Genomic DNA, 18,631 nt, shown 5'->3' with positions numbered 1-18,631 from the left:
GAGAACTATTAAACTGAGCAATGAAATTACTTGTTTTAAGCCATTTTTCTGACCAGAGGGTGAAAAATTAATACGTATAAAAAATGATAGAACATATAGCATGCAGTGTGATAAGAGTTGATTAATTTGGATTGCACTGCCCTCCTCCAAGAAGTTTTGAACTGAATTCTGGGAGTAACAAGATTGGCTTAGAAGAAATCGTAGAAGGAAATGGAAACTCATTCATATGAAAGGACTACAACTGTAAGTCCAGAGTGGCCTGGAGATTTCCAGTAATTTGTGGGAGAAAATGAACAAGGACAGAAATCTTAAAACTTACGGGATAGGACATAGCGTTGAAATAAAAGGATGGAAGAATATATCTTCCCGAACAGAACTGTCCGAAAATCCACAAGCTAAGGGAAAGCACATTCGAGAATATTTGAAGTAAAAAGAACAGACTATAAATGCAAATACTGTATCTGTGAGATCCTATTGCAACTTTCTGTAGAGGACAAGGACCCAGAAGTTGTTTCTATGCATATTTCAGACTGAGTAGAGGATGGAGAGAGATGTCTACAGCAATCCATATAACTGCTGAAAGTCTCACATCTAAGGACAGCAACAGGAAAGTTCTTGGGTTTACAACTTTCAAGCTAGAGCTTTACACAAGGAATAAACCACATCTTCACTTATTCATTGACTCATTCATTGATAACCTACATGTTCCAGCAACTGTGAATGTAAAAATGAACACAAAAAATCCTCTGAAATTTAAATTATCATGACAAAACATTGTGGCCAGTATATGAATAGAGGCATGCAATGAATGGATCTCAGAGGTCTGCAAGGTGGAAGGTGGAGTCTATGAAGGAGGTCACAGGAATGACTTCACAGAAAAAGGGTCAGTGAGATCAGGACCTGGAAAATGACTCAGTAGGAATGGAGTAAAGGAAGAGTTGATACTGGAGGAGGAATATCTCTAGGAAACAGAAGTTCGATGTGACTGGACCCTCTTAAGAAGGAGCCTGGGGAGAGATGTGGCTGAAGGGATGAACATGTTGAGTTTGGGAAAGCCAATGGTGTGCTTTAAGAAAAATGTAACAACCAGATTTGAATTTTATGAGGATCATACACTAGTGTGGAAAACATATTTAAGGACAGCAGGAATCAGGGTAATAAGTCCCTTTGACTTCATTTTCTTTTTGGCAAGGTTATAACATTGCTAGATTAAAGAAGTGCAATAGACAAAATATTTTTACATTTCATCTTGGCACTTGATGAGATCTCTTGTCAACAGGTTCTAGAAATAAGTACTGGGTGATAGTACAATTAAGTAGATTAATCAGTAGGCTTCAACTTACCTTTCTAGTCTTTTCTTTTCTTGCTCCCTGCACCTCCCTGTGCTTCATTCATTAAATTCCTGGTTGATCCCTGTACACACCCTGCATGTTCCAACCTCGTGGCCTTTGTTCGTAATGTTCTCTCCACCTGGAGTGACATCCTTTCATCTCCTAACTATTCAAATCCTGTCCATTGTTCAGTGGGCCACCACCCTCAGACAATTTTATACTTGTCTTAAGGTCCTTTCCTGACTTTATCTTGCATTACAGTCATTTGAGTAATTATCTAATACTTCTTACCACAATTTAATATACTTAAAGGTAGAGATTTTTTTCATGATCCTCAGTATATTGAAAAAGATACTGATAATCATACCACCTTTGATGTCTACAGTTCTTTTTACCAGACGCTGCAGAAAGCCCTTGCTCCCCTCCTTGGCTTATGCGCTTCCTAGTGTCAATTCACTGTATTAGTTAAAAGTAAAAACATATCAGTCATCCAGACCCAGGCTAGCTCCTGACTATAATGCTGTCTGCACCACCTGGGGCAAGTTATTAAACATCTCTGAACATAAATTTTCTAATCTGTAAACTTCTAGGACTCTTTTGATGATTGAAGAGGAGTATTGTTTAAAAAGTATTTAGTAAAGTGCTTAACACATAGCACTCAGATCACTGGTAAACGCATTACACAGATACTAGGGAGACACAAGCATACATGAGGACACCCTCAGGGAGTTCACAATTTAGTGGAGACCAAACCCCTGTTAATGCTACTTAATTTTGATAAATACTAAGTTCAGAAAAATGTGAAAATGGCAAACAAACACCATAAACATTTCACTTTCACATTGACATTATAGAAAACACTATACAAAGTTTAAATAATATGTCTATCTGGCATGCTTAGATTACTGCTATGTAGCACATTCATACTCTACTCAAAACATGTAAGAAAGAAATTTGTGGTGCTGAGGTTCAAACCCAGGGGCTTGCACATGTTTTACACATACAAGTTTTTTTTTTTTTTTTTTTTTTAACCTTGGAGAAATATATGAAGAAACACAAGAGAGATGTTGAGAATTTTTTTAAAGTTTTTGGATATAATTTTTAATTATTCTTTATCAGCAGTTTACATCCTTCCATTCAGATAAGATGAAGAATTAGGGAAGATCTATAGAATCTTGCAGATTTGAGATGACCCCTAACCTCCATCCAGCCCAGAGAAGGAAGAAAAGGCCAGGACCTTGAGATTTCATCTATGGTAGGCTCCAATGTGATTTGCCCTGTGGGTTCTCTCCATCCTTTTCCATTCTGATCTCTTCCTTGAGACGCTGACCTGTAGGAGCCATATGCACAAGCTCTCTTTGTTCTAGATTTTCAGTTGGGCTCCACCAGGAGACAAAAATTTGTAGGGTTGAAATTGGGATATTTATTCCCTCAACTTCTGCTTCACTGAGTTGTCATTTGGCTAAGTTCCTCAGTGGAAGTGTACTTGGAGCCTTTTCCTACATCTGCATCTATAGCTACTCCATGTTCTGTGCCCTTTTAAACATGAGGGTAGCCAAACCAGCCCCCAGTGTTTCATTGTTCTTTTTTCACTTTTTTACCCTATGTGATGGTTTGAATGTATCCCCCAAATTCATGTGTTGGACATTGACTCCCAAATGCAGTGTTGGGAGAACCTTACAAGATAACTAAATCATGATGTCTCCTGCTCTCACAAATGGATTGATGTTGTTATCACAAGAGTGAATTTTTTGTTAAGAGTGGATTCCTGATAAAAGGAGGAGTTTGGCACCCTCTCTTGCTTTCTCTCTCATGCTCTCTTGCCACAAAATACCTTGTCATGTTATTGTGCAGCAAGAAGGCCATTGCCAGATGTAGCCGATCTTCGACTTCCAGCCTCCAGAACCGTGAGCCCAATAAGCTTCTATTGTTTATAAATTACCCAGTCTATGGTATTCTGTAGTAGCAGCACAAAATCAATGACACTTTGGTCAAATCCACATTTTGGTCAATTACCTTGTCTTTAAACTGCTCTCAATAACCCAGTCTGAGTGTGTCACCTGGCACAATGCTGGGATCCTGCTGACACTCTGGTCTTAGGCTCAGTATTTTCTTCCCTGGCGCTGCTAAATTGGATAGAAAGGAAGGATGGGGATTGCTTTCATAGGAATGGTTTTTACTCCGTATTCCAAAAATTCTATTCTCTTGGAAATATTTTGATAGTTAAGAATTGACTGCAATCTCAGTCTGTTTTGTGATGATATTGCAATTTTTTTTCTCTGTAAAAGAGTTCAGAAAATATTGGTATTTTTCCTAGGAGGATTGCTAATAGAACTACATCCTTCTCCCAGCTCTTGTCCCTTGTCTGATGAAATGAAAATGAAAATAGGTTATTCTTTGTAATATTGGAGTTACAAAACAGCAAGCTCAATTCACAAATAAAATCTATCATAAGAATAAACTAGGAGTCCATGCGTGTAGTATTTCAGCTATAGTGTAGCATGAAGAATGTCAGGCTAACTGTCCCAATGGGGACAATTTTTTCTTATTTTTGTTTTGTTTTGTTTTTAACTTGTTCTACAATAGTTTTCCTTTTGTGAAAGTAATTAAAAATATAGGTGAGGTTGGAGAGAGGGAGAAGAATAGGTGGAAAGTTAAGATGTCATGCCAACTACTGAAGAAAAGACTTTTTGAACCTAGTGTATTGTAGAAATTGTTCAAGAACAGTTCAACCATATAAAAATAACCTTGTAATACTGCCAAAGTCAACATACCCATAGTAATTGACTGAAAAAGAGCTGGTCTTATAGGATACCATCGCCCAAGGCCTGTTAGAGTTTATAGCCCCAGTTGTTACATTAGGAGAATATTTTTGAAACCTGAGAATTTAATTGTACAGAAACTATCATGTCAAACTCATTCATTTTCCTGGTGGATAAGGCTTAAGAGAGACACCACAAAAGTCTAAAGTAGTTATCCATTCTAACACAACAAATTTTCATTATTTGATTAGCAGTTATGGCTATCTGATATCTTTTTATTTACATATTTATTTGGTTTGGCTTTATTTCCCTAATAGAATTTAAGCTCCATAAGAACAGATATCATGCTTTGTATTCACTGCTAGTTGAATAAATATTGACTCATAAATAATTTTCAGAGACTTGCCTATTAAGCATCAGATCTGTATATCTCAAAATTGAACAAAAATCATGATGTCCATGCTAGAGTAAGAATAAAGACTATGCAGAAGAGGAAGTTTATTGTTATCCCATTATGCGAAAGAAAAAAATAATTTTAAAAGAAAATCCTTTTATGTGTTATGCATTTTATTTTGCAAAAGACATATATGTGTGTGTGTATATATATAATATACAAATTTTAAATTTGCAAATCTGAAAAAAAATAACCAAGTCATAATCAATTTTTTTCTTCCAGGGAATCAGACCTCTGTATTATTTGATTTTGTTGCAATGTGTTACTCGAATAACTTTTAAAAGAAAAAATAAATAAATTCATGAGATAAAATCTTGCACCATTTTGACTTTGGGTACAACTATTAAACTAATTTAGCATGTGAATTTACAACGAATGGTAATATAATTTTCTCTCTCATTGATCTGTTTCTGTTTCCAGAGTAATTGAATCCCTCTCAGAGTGAAGCTACTAGCCCCAATCCACTCAACAATATAATTTGCAACCAACTTTCTTCTACCCATGACCATACACCCAAAGATTTTTCTGCCTAACAGTATTTCTAGACTATGCCCACATTCAATTTGTAGCAGATAGTAAAGGGGAAAAGGAAAAATCCAGAGGGAGAAGACAGGATTAAAAAGAACTAGCAGTTTAGGGGAAGGTAGGTTGGGGACAAAGCAGAAGATCCTTAAAATGTTCTCTTTCATTTCCTATCTTCCCCCAAACAGAGCATTTAAACGTCTTTTTGTACAGAGATTCAAGCAATATTTGTTAGAGCCAGAAATACTGGAGTAACAAGTATTCCCAAGTCTGAGTTGGCATTTTGCCTACTAGTTCATGAACTCTCCCATTGGGTACATCCTGAAACCTTCTTGGAGATTGCAGGTCATAAATGTGCATGATTAATTGCCTATGTTGAAACCCAAAAATGTCTCCAGAACATTCAGACTGGAGGGTGAAGCAAGATCCTGGCAGGCATCAGGAGAAATCTCTTCTAGGGAGACTGACAGTGAAGGCTGAGGGAAGATTGGGCTGACTGGGATAGCCTAATAAACATTTTTAGTAGGTGGATAACAAAAGGGTCAGACTAGACAATAGGAATTTCTTATGGGTTGTGAAATACACCTAATAGATTACAAAAGACAGAGGGTATGGGACAGTGACTTAGGTAAAACAGAATAACATGTAAAGCAATTAAGAGAGGTTGGTCTCTAAACAGAATTAACCGGTTGAGCTAGGAATGTAGCAGCAAAGTATGGTGTCTTTCCCATGTATGGATACCTCTAAGTATTTACCATTTATGGGTAAGAGCCAATCATTTTATCATTTTCCAGTTCTAGTTTACAAACTACATTGCCTACCTTGGGAGTGTAACTGTGTGCATACAGACACCTGCACTAGACATATTTCAAAAGGCCTGTCCAGACTCAGGCAAAGGAGAACCCAGTATTGTCCTCAAGGCCATAAACTTTTAAATACCTCACTGCTGGCATATCTAATATCAAAGATCATAGTTTAAGGTTTCTGTGAATACCCAAGTTTTTCCTTAACAAATAAATTATATAATCTATATATAGCTATGATCTATCTTACCTACCAATGATAGATATATCTTTTTGTACAGCCATAGCTAGAAATGTCTGTGACTAATATGAACTGTGTCACAAATCCCAGGACAAAGACAGTTACTTAATTGCTTTTCTCACTTTCAAGTAATTGCTTCAGGACCCATAACTGGAAGTCTAGTATTTTTCCCTTGAAGTTCCCTGCCTTCTCCTACCCAACAACTCCCTATCCCTATAGGCTTATCCAATCCAAACTGGGGGACTTCTGTCAACCAACAAGTGCAGAGAGAAATGGAGACAGATTGTGCTCTGCTGTGTGACTGTTTCTCCATGATTAGCTCTACAAACTGGGAGGAGTGATTGCTGACCCAGGGTGCTGCAGCCATGGACTTTTAAGGCAGTCCATGCTTAGAGCTCAACAGTTGTTATTATACCCAGAGGGCAAGTTTCTAAACTGCAAGCTGGTACTAAGGGGCAGGTCCAAGTCCTGGTATGTACTGACTCCTGGACCCTGAATAACATGCCTTTTACTCCTAGGTGACCTACCCAAAGATGGAGTAATTGATGCCCAGGGGAAATTTAATCAAGGTGATAGATTCTTTTAGGAAGTATCCCAAGTTATTCCAAATTCCTTATCTCTACCTTTCTAAGTCAGGTTACTCTTTTGGACTCCAAGAAAAATTTTTATCCACATCCAAATTATGAAGTCTTTGGATTTTTCTCTCTCTAAAAAAAGGAAAACACACATTTCATTTCTGATTGGTCACTGCTGGGTAGAGTACCCCTGTACATGTATAATTTCTGCTTGCAAAATTATAAAGAGTATGACAAGGTACAAACCATTAGCTTTTGATGTCTAAAACGCTTAGAACTTCGTGGTTCTCTGTGAAGAACTTTGTACTCATAAGGATTCTTTTTATGTAAATGACAGAAATCTAATCGCATCTACCAAAAGCAAAAAAAGTAATATCCTGGTTTGTTTACCTGAGAATTCCAAGTGGGCCTTAGGTTTGCTGTCAGACCTTTTCCTCTGTCTCTCCGAGCTGCCTGACTGGATTTTCCCTCAAGAATTGACCTAAGGTTTTTACCAGGTTCACTGGCAGGAGAGGTTGTCAAAACTCATACCCTATAGTGTCTGATTCCAAAGAGGGAACAGTTTACTACCAGTTCCCATACACCAAGTGCTCTGATGGTCTCTGTTGTGTAACATATGCACTCTGTAAGTCATTTGAATTGGGGACTGTGGTTCCATGATTAGCCCAGACAGATTATGTTCCCTTCAGATGTAGCTAAGTCATGATTAGCAGTCTCACCAGTACCACATGGAAAGAGGAGAAGTATTTTCTTATTGTCAAGAGAAAAGTTGTGTTTAAAAACAGACCAGAAAGAGGGTGTTGCCTTGTCTCACAAAGCTGTTCGTGACTGAGTTTATATGGTTCGGCTAAGAGCCATATCCATCCAGTTTTGTGTGGTCTTATCAGGCATACAGATGAGCACAAAGACTGGTGACAAATCTTTGTCCTCATGTCCACAGGTTTGAAATGGACCCATGGAGCTCACCTGTAGACTAGTTCATTAAAATGTGCAGTCAGAGATGTAAATTGGAATGTCAGGAATAGCTTTATTGGCTTCTGTGCCAGAGCATAGGATCTGAAAAGTCATTTGTTCTGCAATCTTCTGGAAGGACAGGGGCCATGTAATATGATCTTTTGCTGGAGTATTACTGGAAAGAGGACTGAATTATTTGCTCTGGTTCCATTCTTCGCTATTATGTAGTTGTGACCCAGGGCAATTTATTTAACTTCTTTGGAACTTGGTTTTCTAATGTGGTAAATGAGATGGTTCTGCCAGTTATCTCCAACATCTTTGATCTTTCAGTCTGAATTTCCAAGGTTTAGCTTTTTTTCATTGGTTTTCATCTGAAACATGGGCTAGACAAGATAGATTTGAGACCATGGTTAAGAGTCCGGAAAACACCCATTGTACTAGACAATTTGGAAAGAATACCTAAAAGATAATTAAGGACAGATGTTACCTTTTATCTGAATTTTCCTAAAAGAGCATCGACTCCAATTTCTGTTCTTTGTTTCTCAATGTAAAAAGACAAAAAAACAAAAAACAAACAAACAAACAAACAAACAAACAAAAAAACCCCCCAAAATCCTGTTTATTTCAAGGAATAAAAAGGACTTTATAAAAAGGATTGGAAAAAGAGACTTAAGAGTTTTAACAGGAAAATACAATGAGTGCATCTTGTTTTGATCTTAGTGCTATCAAAATAATTGTAAAATACACATTCTGTGTAATTGGGGGAATTTGAGTCTGAGGATATATTAAGGAATTTTATTAGATGTGGTAACAATAATATTGCCATTACTGCTTATTATAGGAAGAAATGGGAAATTTTTCTTATTTTCCAGAGATATATATTTAAGGATTTAGGGCTGTATGTCATGATATCTATAATTTGCTGTCAAATAATTGAGATTATATATATATATGTATTCACACATGCACACACACAGGTATATATTTCAAGTATGGCAAATGTTAGCCATGACAAATCTTTGTGAAGTTTCTACAGCTCTTTCTTATGCTATTCTTCCAGCTTTTCTATAATCTAAAGGTTTTAAAAAATTATTGGAGATAATTAATTATCCTTTGAAGTTTCAAGCTGTACCTATCTTATACTTTTATTTCAAATAAGGTTCTAACTTTTAGTTTTCCCAGGTGACATAGCACTTAAATGTCTTAAAGTCAGCTAAAATATGACACCTGGATTTTCAATTTTAGCAGTGCAAGTTATAAGGTGATAAAGTGGCAGCCTATTTCCTATAAAAAGTGACTTTAAATAGAATCCTTCATATTAATCATGCACACACGTGCACACACACTCACATGGATGCTTGAATCCTTACAGTTTTTTTTTTTTTTTTGGTTTGTTTGTTTTTTGCTAATCATTTTGATGAGGTCTGGAGAGGTCTAATAACGTAGCAGCTATGCATTCAAACTCTGAAATCCTTTACCTGGATTAGGAGCCTTCTTTTCCTGCCACTCATCCCTGTGTGAACTTGAGCAAGTTACTTAGCACCCTGTATTTCAGTTTCCCTAACTATAAAATGGGTGACAATGTTGTCAACTACATGATGGAACCTTTTGAGTTAGGAATAGCAGTTTCTGGCACTTAATGTAAATTATTGTTTACATATTTTGCTGTAGGAAAGCGATATGCGGTTCGAGTCAATGTTCAAGGAAAAAAATACTTTTTTGCACTTCAGTTAATAAAATTTGCTCAAGAGATGCTTTATGCCCCAATGTGAAAAGAATTGACACAGAATTTGAAACACAGGAAGGGCAGCATAGCACTATGGAGTCTCTTCCATTAGAATAAATTTCCCCCATCAAGTGGATTAGCTAAGGTCTTCTGCAAATGCTAGAAAACTAGCATCTGTGAAAATAAATTTCTCAAGACTCTCTAAAAATAACTACATTTTTCCCAACAATCTCAGTCTGGAAATATATTTGATAGAGATTTCATTGTTCTTGGCAGGCACATTAAAATGGTGTGGTTGTTATTACAAAATATCCTGCAATCATTTATAACCAAGTAAGACTCCTTCATTAGCTTATGTACCTTTTATAAATGCTTATTGAAAACCAAGGACTTGATCTCTCTGTACAATGTGTTTCCCATTATCTATGACCTTGTAAAATTAAATATTGCCCAAGCGTATAAAAAAAAGGAGTTCTTTTTCAATAGAGATACACAAATATCTTTATTCTTACTAGACTTTCTTATGAAAATTCAAGGCTATTCAAATTTATCTAATAAATACTTTAGAGAAACTGTCAAAGACTTGAGTTTCATTTTTGTTGTCAGACTTTATTTAATAATGGCTCTGCATTTTACCCAAAGTAAATTTTTTCCTTCTTAGAAAGGTAAGTAGTAGATGACTTCTCTATTGAAATTCCCTGGGGCCCTGGAAGTCCTTTGCTAGGACAAACACAATTCTTTGCACATCACAAAGAGCCATTTAAAATAATTTGTATAAATGAAATTGTTGTATTGCTAGAATTGAGTAAAGAAATCCTTTAGTGCCTTGGAGCAACTGCAAGAAGCTAACATCTAAATCAGTCCTTCAAATTCTTTTGTCAAGGAGAAACCAGGTAAGAGGGACTAAACGACTCAGACTTGAGTCTGTTATTCCTCTGAATTCAACTTCAATTGGGGAAATTTGGTCCTCTTGAGGAACTGTTGGTGTCCCATTCGAAATGAGGTCATCTCTATTCAGATCCTGACCCTCTCTTTGCAAATGAATTCTTCTGCAGTGTGACATGAACTAGAAGTAGTTCAGGCAGACAGGAGGGAAAAAAAAAAAAAAAAAATGGGTGGTAGGCTCCCTTTGGTCCTAAGGACTCAGCATCTAGCAGGGGTAGAGGTGACAACCTTTCGATATTGTGTCACATAGCTTTACTAAGGTCAAAATAGAGGTCCTGGTTCCATCTTCAGATTTGTCAATATGAGCATTTTTTTTAAATAAACATTACCAGATTAAGTAAACATGCATACTGAAGCTTCTTGGTAAGTGAATGTTCTTTTGGTAGTATAAATAATTAAGTCTTATTTACCATGTTCAAGTATCACTATTACTCTTTCCTATTTTTTAAGTTCTAATTTTTTACCGAAGTTTTAATACTACAAAAGGTATCCAAACCTCAAACTGCTTTTCCAACACTGCAGAGAGCAGAAGGACATTGGAAGTTATTGTTTTGAACTGCCACTATCTACAATATCTATTAATATCTACATACTTTAAATTTTGCAAAATTAATTATAAATCACCAGCAGTAAATTTATATACCTAAAAATATTAAATATTATTATCAGATTGCAAATTTGTGTCTTTTTTTTTTTTTTTTTTTATTTTCTCAAGGCTCATTTGTTCTTACTGAATGTTTTCCTAATTGTCTTTAATTGTCTTTAACCATCTTCTTCAATTCTGACCCCAGTTAGGTACTGGACAAATTTGCCAACTTACTGAAAAGGTGAAACATCCCTGGGTCTGAGTTAGCATTTACAGTTATCTGTCCCTGTGAGGTCTCATCCTCTCAAACATTTGTTTAGGACTCCAAGAGCCCTACAAAGAGTGTGACTCTCATTACTATACTCTCCAGTGGTGAAGCAAGCAAATTTGGACACGGCAGCTGTCTGTTCCTGAAGACAGCTGGAAATAACCATGTCTGATAGGATCAGCTATCAGAGGCAGGGCGGCACTGTTGTGTGTAAACAGCATGGTATCTCTGAGACTCCGAGACAGTGACATAAGCAGCAGCAGACTCAACCTGCCCTCAAAATAGCAAGAAAAACACTTTACATCCCATCTTGCCCAAGCAGAATCAGAATCATTCAGAGGCTTTTGGGAATAAAATACTATAATGCAACTTGGAGAATATGTTATGACCTTTTGTTTTGCAGGTTAAAAACAAAAACAAAAACCTGAGATAAAAAGATACAGAGATTGTGTTATTCATATTTGTTGTTTTTGCAGATGTGGATCTACAACTAAGCCCATCAGGGATTCGTATAAATCAGGTAGCATTCTATTGTGTTTTAGGTACTACATTCGTTCCCTTATGAATAGCAACCTCTGTACCTTGACGCAATTTCATAAGATTTAGTCTTAGATAAAAAAGTAAACATTTGGTTTTGGATCTACCTTTGACCCAAACATACCCTTAGGATGAATGACATCAACGATCATGTGGTTACTCTGTGCCAGCCTTTGTCTGGGACCAGTCATTGATGCTACAAAGACAAATAGCATTCAGAGTCTTGCAGACATTCACTGTGCACCCTGGAAAACAGATACATGAACAAATAATTAAGAGATGTTACAAGGGCCGTATGGGAGATTTACGTAAAATTCAATATTAACATAGGAGAAGATGCCTCTTAGGAGGTTGGGCAGAAGATACAGAAAAACACACATTTAAGTTAGAGGAGAAAGCAGAGAGAAGGATGAAGAAAGGATGCAGAAAGAGTCTGTGTAGAGGAAAAATCACAGTCAAGAAGGAAAAAGGAAGAGTGTTTTATTTACTGTGAATTGACTCCTCACGGAACCTTTCTCTCTCTGAGTCTTCTAGTCTATTATCTGTACCTAAAATTTTTACAAAGCGTTATAAAACCTACTTTGGTGAAATATGCATGGATTTAATGTTTGCCTTTTGCTTCATTCTTACAGTAAACAGCATGCTATCTCTGAGACTCCGAGACAGTCTTATATATTCTGGTTTGCATTTGTGTTCTGTTTGATTAGGATTGTCACAAATAAGATTCTAGCACAGATAAGAGGCTTTCTGGGTTAGAGATGACCAAACAAGGAATAGTTAGCTGGGGGTAAGTCTGAAAGGAGAAGGACTGTGGGAGATTGAAAAATCATTAGAATAATTCTGAGAAAAAAGTTTTTTGTTATGAACTCAGGTTAAAAATAAATGAAGAAATAAGATATTTGAAAAACGTACAGTGGGAAAGACTAAGGAAACATTTTTCAGAGCTCAGATTTATCAGGAGTCAATTACCCAAGTGAGGACAATAAGACATAATTGTTTGCCTACAAACTGGGTTTTAAAAAAAACCAAAAGGTTAAGCAGTTACTTCATTTATTGCTAGTGGGAGTAAAACTTGGTATGAATGTCTTGAAAGGTAATTTCTTCCTATGTATATATGTATATGTGTGTGTTTACTTACATATTTATAGTTACATAATATAAAAATGAATAAGTAAATAAGTAAATATATCATATAAATATATATTTTTACTTGTAAGTAATTTAAAGGTAACTGCCAAATGGTAAGCCCATAGGCCTTCATCTCATGAAGATAATATATATGTGGCTACACTATAATACAAAGACTCTGTCATGTTCATGACAGAGATGTTTATTTAACCAAAGAAATAAAATGAACCTAAATATTTCATGTCAGGATATACAACAAATATATTATGAAAAGTCCTATAATAGAATACCATGTAGCTATTAAAAATAATAAAAAATAATTTTTTTAGAATTCATAAAGATTAAAATAGTAAACATATAGAGCTTAGAACAGAGTCTTGTACCCAATAAATGCTCAATGTTAACTTTTTCATTATTGTTATTATTATTATTAGCATATCTTAAGATGTAGGAAGATATTTCTTACATAAAGTGAAGAAAGTTACAAAACCGTATGTAAATTATTATTGTACCAATTAAGTGTGTGTGTACTTGTATATAGGCTTAGGGAAAAATGGAAAGTGTATTAGTTTCTTAGTGCTGCTATGACAATACAACAGATTGGGTAGTTTAAATGACAAGAATTCATAGTATCGCAGTTCTAGAGGTTGGAAGTCCAAGATTAAGATGTCAGCAGGGCTGTTTCCTCCTCAGGAATATGAGAGAAGGATCCTGGACCAAGTCTCTCTCCCTGTCTTGCAAGTGGCCATTTTCTCCCTATGTCTTTATATTATTTACCCTCTCTGGGCATCTCTTTGTACAAATTTCCCCTTTTTACGAGCATACCAGTCCTGTTAAATTAGGGCCCATCCTAGTAACCTGACTTTAACTTTATTGTCCCCATAAGATACCATCTTCCAATAACATCACATTCTGAAGTACTAAATAGATTTCAACATTTGAATTTTAGGGGAACACAATTCAACCCCAGTCAGTATGTGCATTGGTACTTTTAGAATTATGGATGGAATTTATTTTATTTTTCTTATCTTTTATTATTGATAATGGACTATTACTACTAATGTTATTTCGGAAAGTTATTTTTTAACTCTGCGTCTCAAAAAGTGAGACATCTTTTTAAAAATTAAATGCTTTCAATTTCTCCTGTGTTTCTTTATTCATTGTTAATATACTCTCCAGTTTTCCCATTTCAGTTTAAGCTTAGGATTTAGAACATTTAATGTTCCCTATGCAAAATGGAAGTTATAGCATAGATAAGACATGTTTTATGCAAGAGATAGGTTTGTAGTAATCAATAATTATTTTAGACATAAAATTGTATTTAAGTGCAATGGGGTAGATTTTACTTTTGAAAAATAAAGAATGAACTTGTAAAAATGTAAAGTAATAAGTCATATATATTTTGAAACTCAACTGATTTAGATTTTCTTGAAGCCAAGTATTTGCCTTACTTGTAATTATAAAATTGCTGAAATTAGGATGTGCTTTACAAAGTTGAAAAGTTTGTATAAGAAAATCTTACAGTTAAAACTTGATTCCAAATCTATTATTTGAAGGTGCCAGTCATTTGCCCTAAAGTTCCACAGCTCATTTATGGGTGGAGTGTATAGTATAATCGATTCATTTCCTTAGTTAATGTATATGATTCACCCATTATATTAGGTGGCATAAACTAATAATAATAATAATATAATAATATATAATATAATAATATATAAATATATATTATATAATAATATAATAATATATAAATAATAATAATATAGCTAATGCTTTACCAACCATGATTATTGATCTGGTTTGATGAAATAAATCAGTCACAAAAAACTCAGATTATTTACTAATATTCTTGGTGATGCTTTAGAATTGCCCAAATAAATCATTGAGGGTTTAGTGGCTAGTACTTTGAAAGGAGGGAAAATTTATGCTCATTATGTTAAGTAATGTCTTATGGCAGCATGGAAATATCTTTAGTGATTGCTTGGAAAGAAAACTAGTGCAAAGAGAAAGTTAATATATCTGATTTGTTTATTTATTCATCTAATTTAGGACTGAACAATTTTTTGACTCATACTAGATATCAAAATAGGTCAGTGCTCAGAGCTAGGGGCTTCACCTATTTAAATAGTTACATACTTGGTTATCTCTGATAGTTAAATCAGATAAGATGTTTAATATACAATTCTCCATTGTGCCTTGGAAGAGATTCTACCCATCTCTCTGTTTCTGTCAGTTGTGGCTTCTATGGGAAATTAAAAGTTAATTTTGTCTTCATCTTTTGTCTTTTTCTTATCAGCATTCCTGGGAGGCATGGTAAAGTATGCTGAAAGTGACCTTCAGTTAACTCATATCATCTTGACACAAGTGAGCCAGGCTCTACACTTGTAATTTTCATTATTAGCTACAAGAAAAGTAGCTTCTCTCAGTAGGAACTACACATCATCCAAAAAAATAGGTATTTTATACATCTTGTGTGCAATTGTTTAAAGAAGAATGCAGGAATAGACAATCAACAGTGAGGGTAATGTGCATAGGAGACAAAATTATAGGCAAAACTGCCACCATGCAGAGGGTGAAGTGTTTTACCCAAGGTTAGCAGCAGAACTTCTGTTTAAGGACACAGTCAAAATCATAACCCAGAAGTCCTGGCCCTGAGTGCACCGAGTCTTCTCCCACTCCATCCTGCCTGTGTCCATGGAAAAGTGAGCGAGCAGCCCTTCCCTCATGGGTTAGATAACTGGTTTAGACACTGGGTAGTCGCATGCCGTAATGGCATGTTGTTTCTTTACCTCTGCCCTATTCATATTTCTGTCCCTCTCAACTGAAGTCAGAAATCGAGACTTCTGGTTGTAAGGGCACAAAGTGGCTCCAGGTCAACTTTCCCCCTGTAAATTATTTTTACGAGCATACCAACCAAGGGCATATCTAAAACACATGATTCCTTTTGGCATCTAAGCCACCCTTCTCCCTGCCTGCTCCCTCCCCCAACCCCACCACCATTTTATGGATAAAAAAGCTTTTTCTGATCATTCTTCTCAGATGGGATCCTTGAAACTTCTGTAATATATAATGCTAATACCTCTACTAGCAAAGAAAAAAATAAGTAACCTGATAAAAGTAGGCATCTGGGAGTTCAGACTCCTGAAATCCACTCTCATTTCTTAGATATATGGAACATGTGGCTTCAGGCTATTCCTACATTATTTTCACTCCTCAGTAAAAAGCTGATTTTATATAAATGCACTGGTTAGATGTTACTGCATTAAAAATGCTAAAAATACAAGTTTCTTGCAGCCATTGCTGGACAGACAGGTAGGGCAGCTAATGGCTTTGTTAAGCATTCCATCAAAGGTGCTTTGTAAAGATCTTAAGTGGGATTTACTGAGTAACCACTATGTGTTCAGTAAACAGTGCAGGACATCTGAATTCAGCAAAGGACGCAGAACTGCAGTCTGTGCCCTTGGGAGTCTTCTTTATAAACATGCCAGAGCAGAGATAGTGACCTCATGCTTCCCAGGGAACATCTTCACTGGGTTGTCCTGAAGTCACCTCAAACTCAACACATCCAAAATAGAACACAGTCCTCCTCACACTTTCATAGGGTCACATCATTTCCCTCTTCACTAGGACCAGAGTCTCATTTTTATGCCAATGACAAATTGATTCTGGGTCTGCACAGTCTCCTCTACCCATACCTTCCATTTCTCTCCCAGTGACACTACTTTTGTAGAGGATCGTCATCACCTTTTGCAATGGCTTCCCCCGTGGTCTCTGTAAATGCAGATTCTCCCTCACCAGCCACTCTGTGTTGTCAAAGGGATCACTCACTGAAGTGTCTGCTTAGGTTAACCACCTTCCCCAAACCTACAATCATTCCTTCCAATCTACAGAATAAATTTTCAAATTGCCAGGCTTGGAGACAAAACCCTTTCATAATTTGGGCCAAATGTGCCTTTTCAGGCTTGTCTAAGACTAGAACATTGCCATGAACTGACAGTTTGTGTCCCCCCAAAATTCACAAGTTGGAAACTAATGCCCAATGTGATAGTATTTAGAGATGGGATTTTGGGAAGTGATTAAGTCTGAGTTTACCACACTTATAAATGGAACTGGTGCCCTTATAAAAGAATCTCTCTTGTACTTTCTGTCATGTAAGGATGCAGCAAAAAGGCATGCCATCTTCCAGAATGGCCTTCACTAGACACTAAATCTGCTCGTACCTTGAGCTTGGACTTCTGAGTCTCCAGAACCGTGACTAATACATTTCTATTGTTCTTAAATTACCCATTCTAAGATATTTTATTATAACATCTTGAACTGACTAAGATAATCATTAATGAAATGATTTTGCTTCCTCCAAATATGTTCTATAGTTCTCAACCTCCAGTTCTCTTCTGCTATTTTCTTACGAGTTCCCATCCAATTAGAACAACCTTTAGAGAACCTAGCGAACTTTGGTGTTCTTCACAGAACCTTCCAAAAAGTACTGTACAGGTGTCAACATTTGGGATAACTTGGGTCAATCCACAAGGAATTCAAGATGAAATTCTATACGTAGAATCCCTTATTCACATACATAATCAAATCATATAAACTTGTACAGATTAGAGAATAAGATATGAGGATAAAGCTAGGTAGCAAAAAAGTAAGACTGCCTTACAATGTGACATATTCTGAGGACAGAATCAAACTATACATGTGACCTATGCATTGGCTGAATTCCACAGAATCACATACAGAAAAATACGCTATTCCCATTAAGGATGAGAGAGAGGCTAGAGATGTGGGAAATAGATGGAGATAGTGAATCAAAGATCACCAGTGGCAATCTTTGTTTTGCCATGAACATAAGGGGTGGGGGCACTTTGAAATGATAGTTTCCTTTAGTACACAAAACTCAAAATGCTGTCTGGGAAGAGAAGACTAACAGAGTAAACTAAATTTTCCAGTTTTCTTACCCTTCATGTTGTTTCTTCCAAATATCTTTATCAAAACACATTTTAAGGGAGGAGTGGGAAATGCCAGTTACACAAGAAGAGCTATCCTCTGCCCGACTGAAGAAATTGTTCAAACAGAATGCATTCTTTCATAAGCAATGCTTCCTAATGTAGCCAGGGTCAGTAAGGGCTTAGGTTATTAGTTATGTAATCTCTGGTTCCTCAAACTGCAGTTTTGATTTGAACACACAGTTTCAATTAGTTACTTCTGTTTTTCCCTTAAGGTATATTTCATTTTTAGAATCAAGAGAAGCTCAGATAATCATAGCAATTTAGAACTACTCCTGATTGCACAAATAACACATCTGACCCCTGAAAGGTAACTTTATCATAGATTTGAGCTCAGTGCCCTTTCCATGACACACCTGTAGGTTGAATTGTATTTCCCAAAAAGATATGTTGAAGTTCTAATTCCTGATATCTGTGAATGTGACCTTATTTTAAAATAGGGCTTTTGCAAACATAATTAATATGTCAGTGGAGATGAGGTCATGCTGGAGAAGAGTAGGCCCTTAATATAGTATGACTGGTATCTTTGAAAGAGGGAATGAGACTCAGACACAGACACAGGAGGGAGAATACCATGTGATAACAGAGGAAAGTCAAGCAACCCCAAGGACTAATGATGGAAGCTAGGAAGATGCAAGGAAGGATCTGCAGAGTCTCAGAGGAAGCCTGGCCCTCCTGACAACTTGACTTTGGACTTGAAGCCTCCAGAACTGTGTGAGAATAAATTTCCATTTTACATCACCCAGTTTTGTGGTACTTTCTTACAGCAATCCTAGAAAACAAATACACCATC

Source organism: Sciurus vulgaris (assembly GCF_902686455.1).
Source record: "Sciurus vulgaris genome assembly, chromosome: 10".
Classification (NCBI taxonomy): Eukaryota; Metazoa; Chordata; class Mammalia; order Rodentia; family Sciuridae; genus Sciurus; species Sciurus vulgaris.
The sequence above is the reverse complement of the archived record's forward strand: the minus strand, read 5'-3'. Positions refer to the sequence as shown.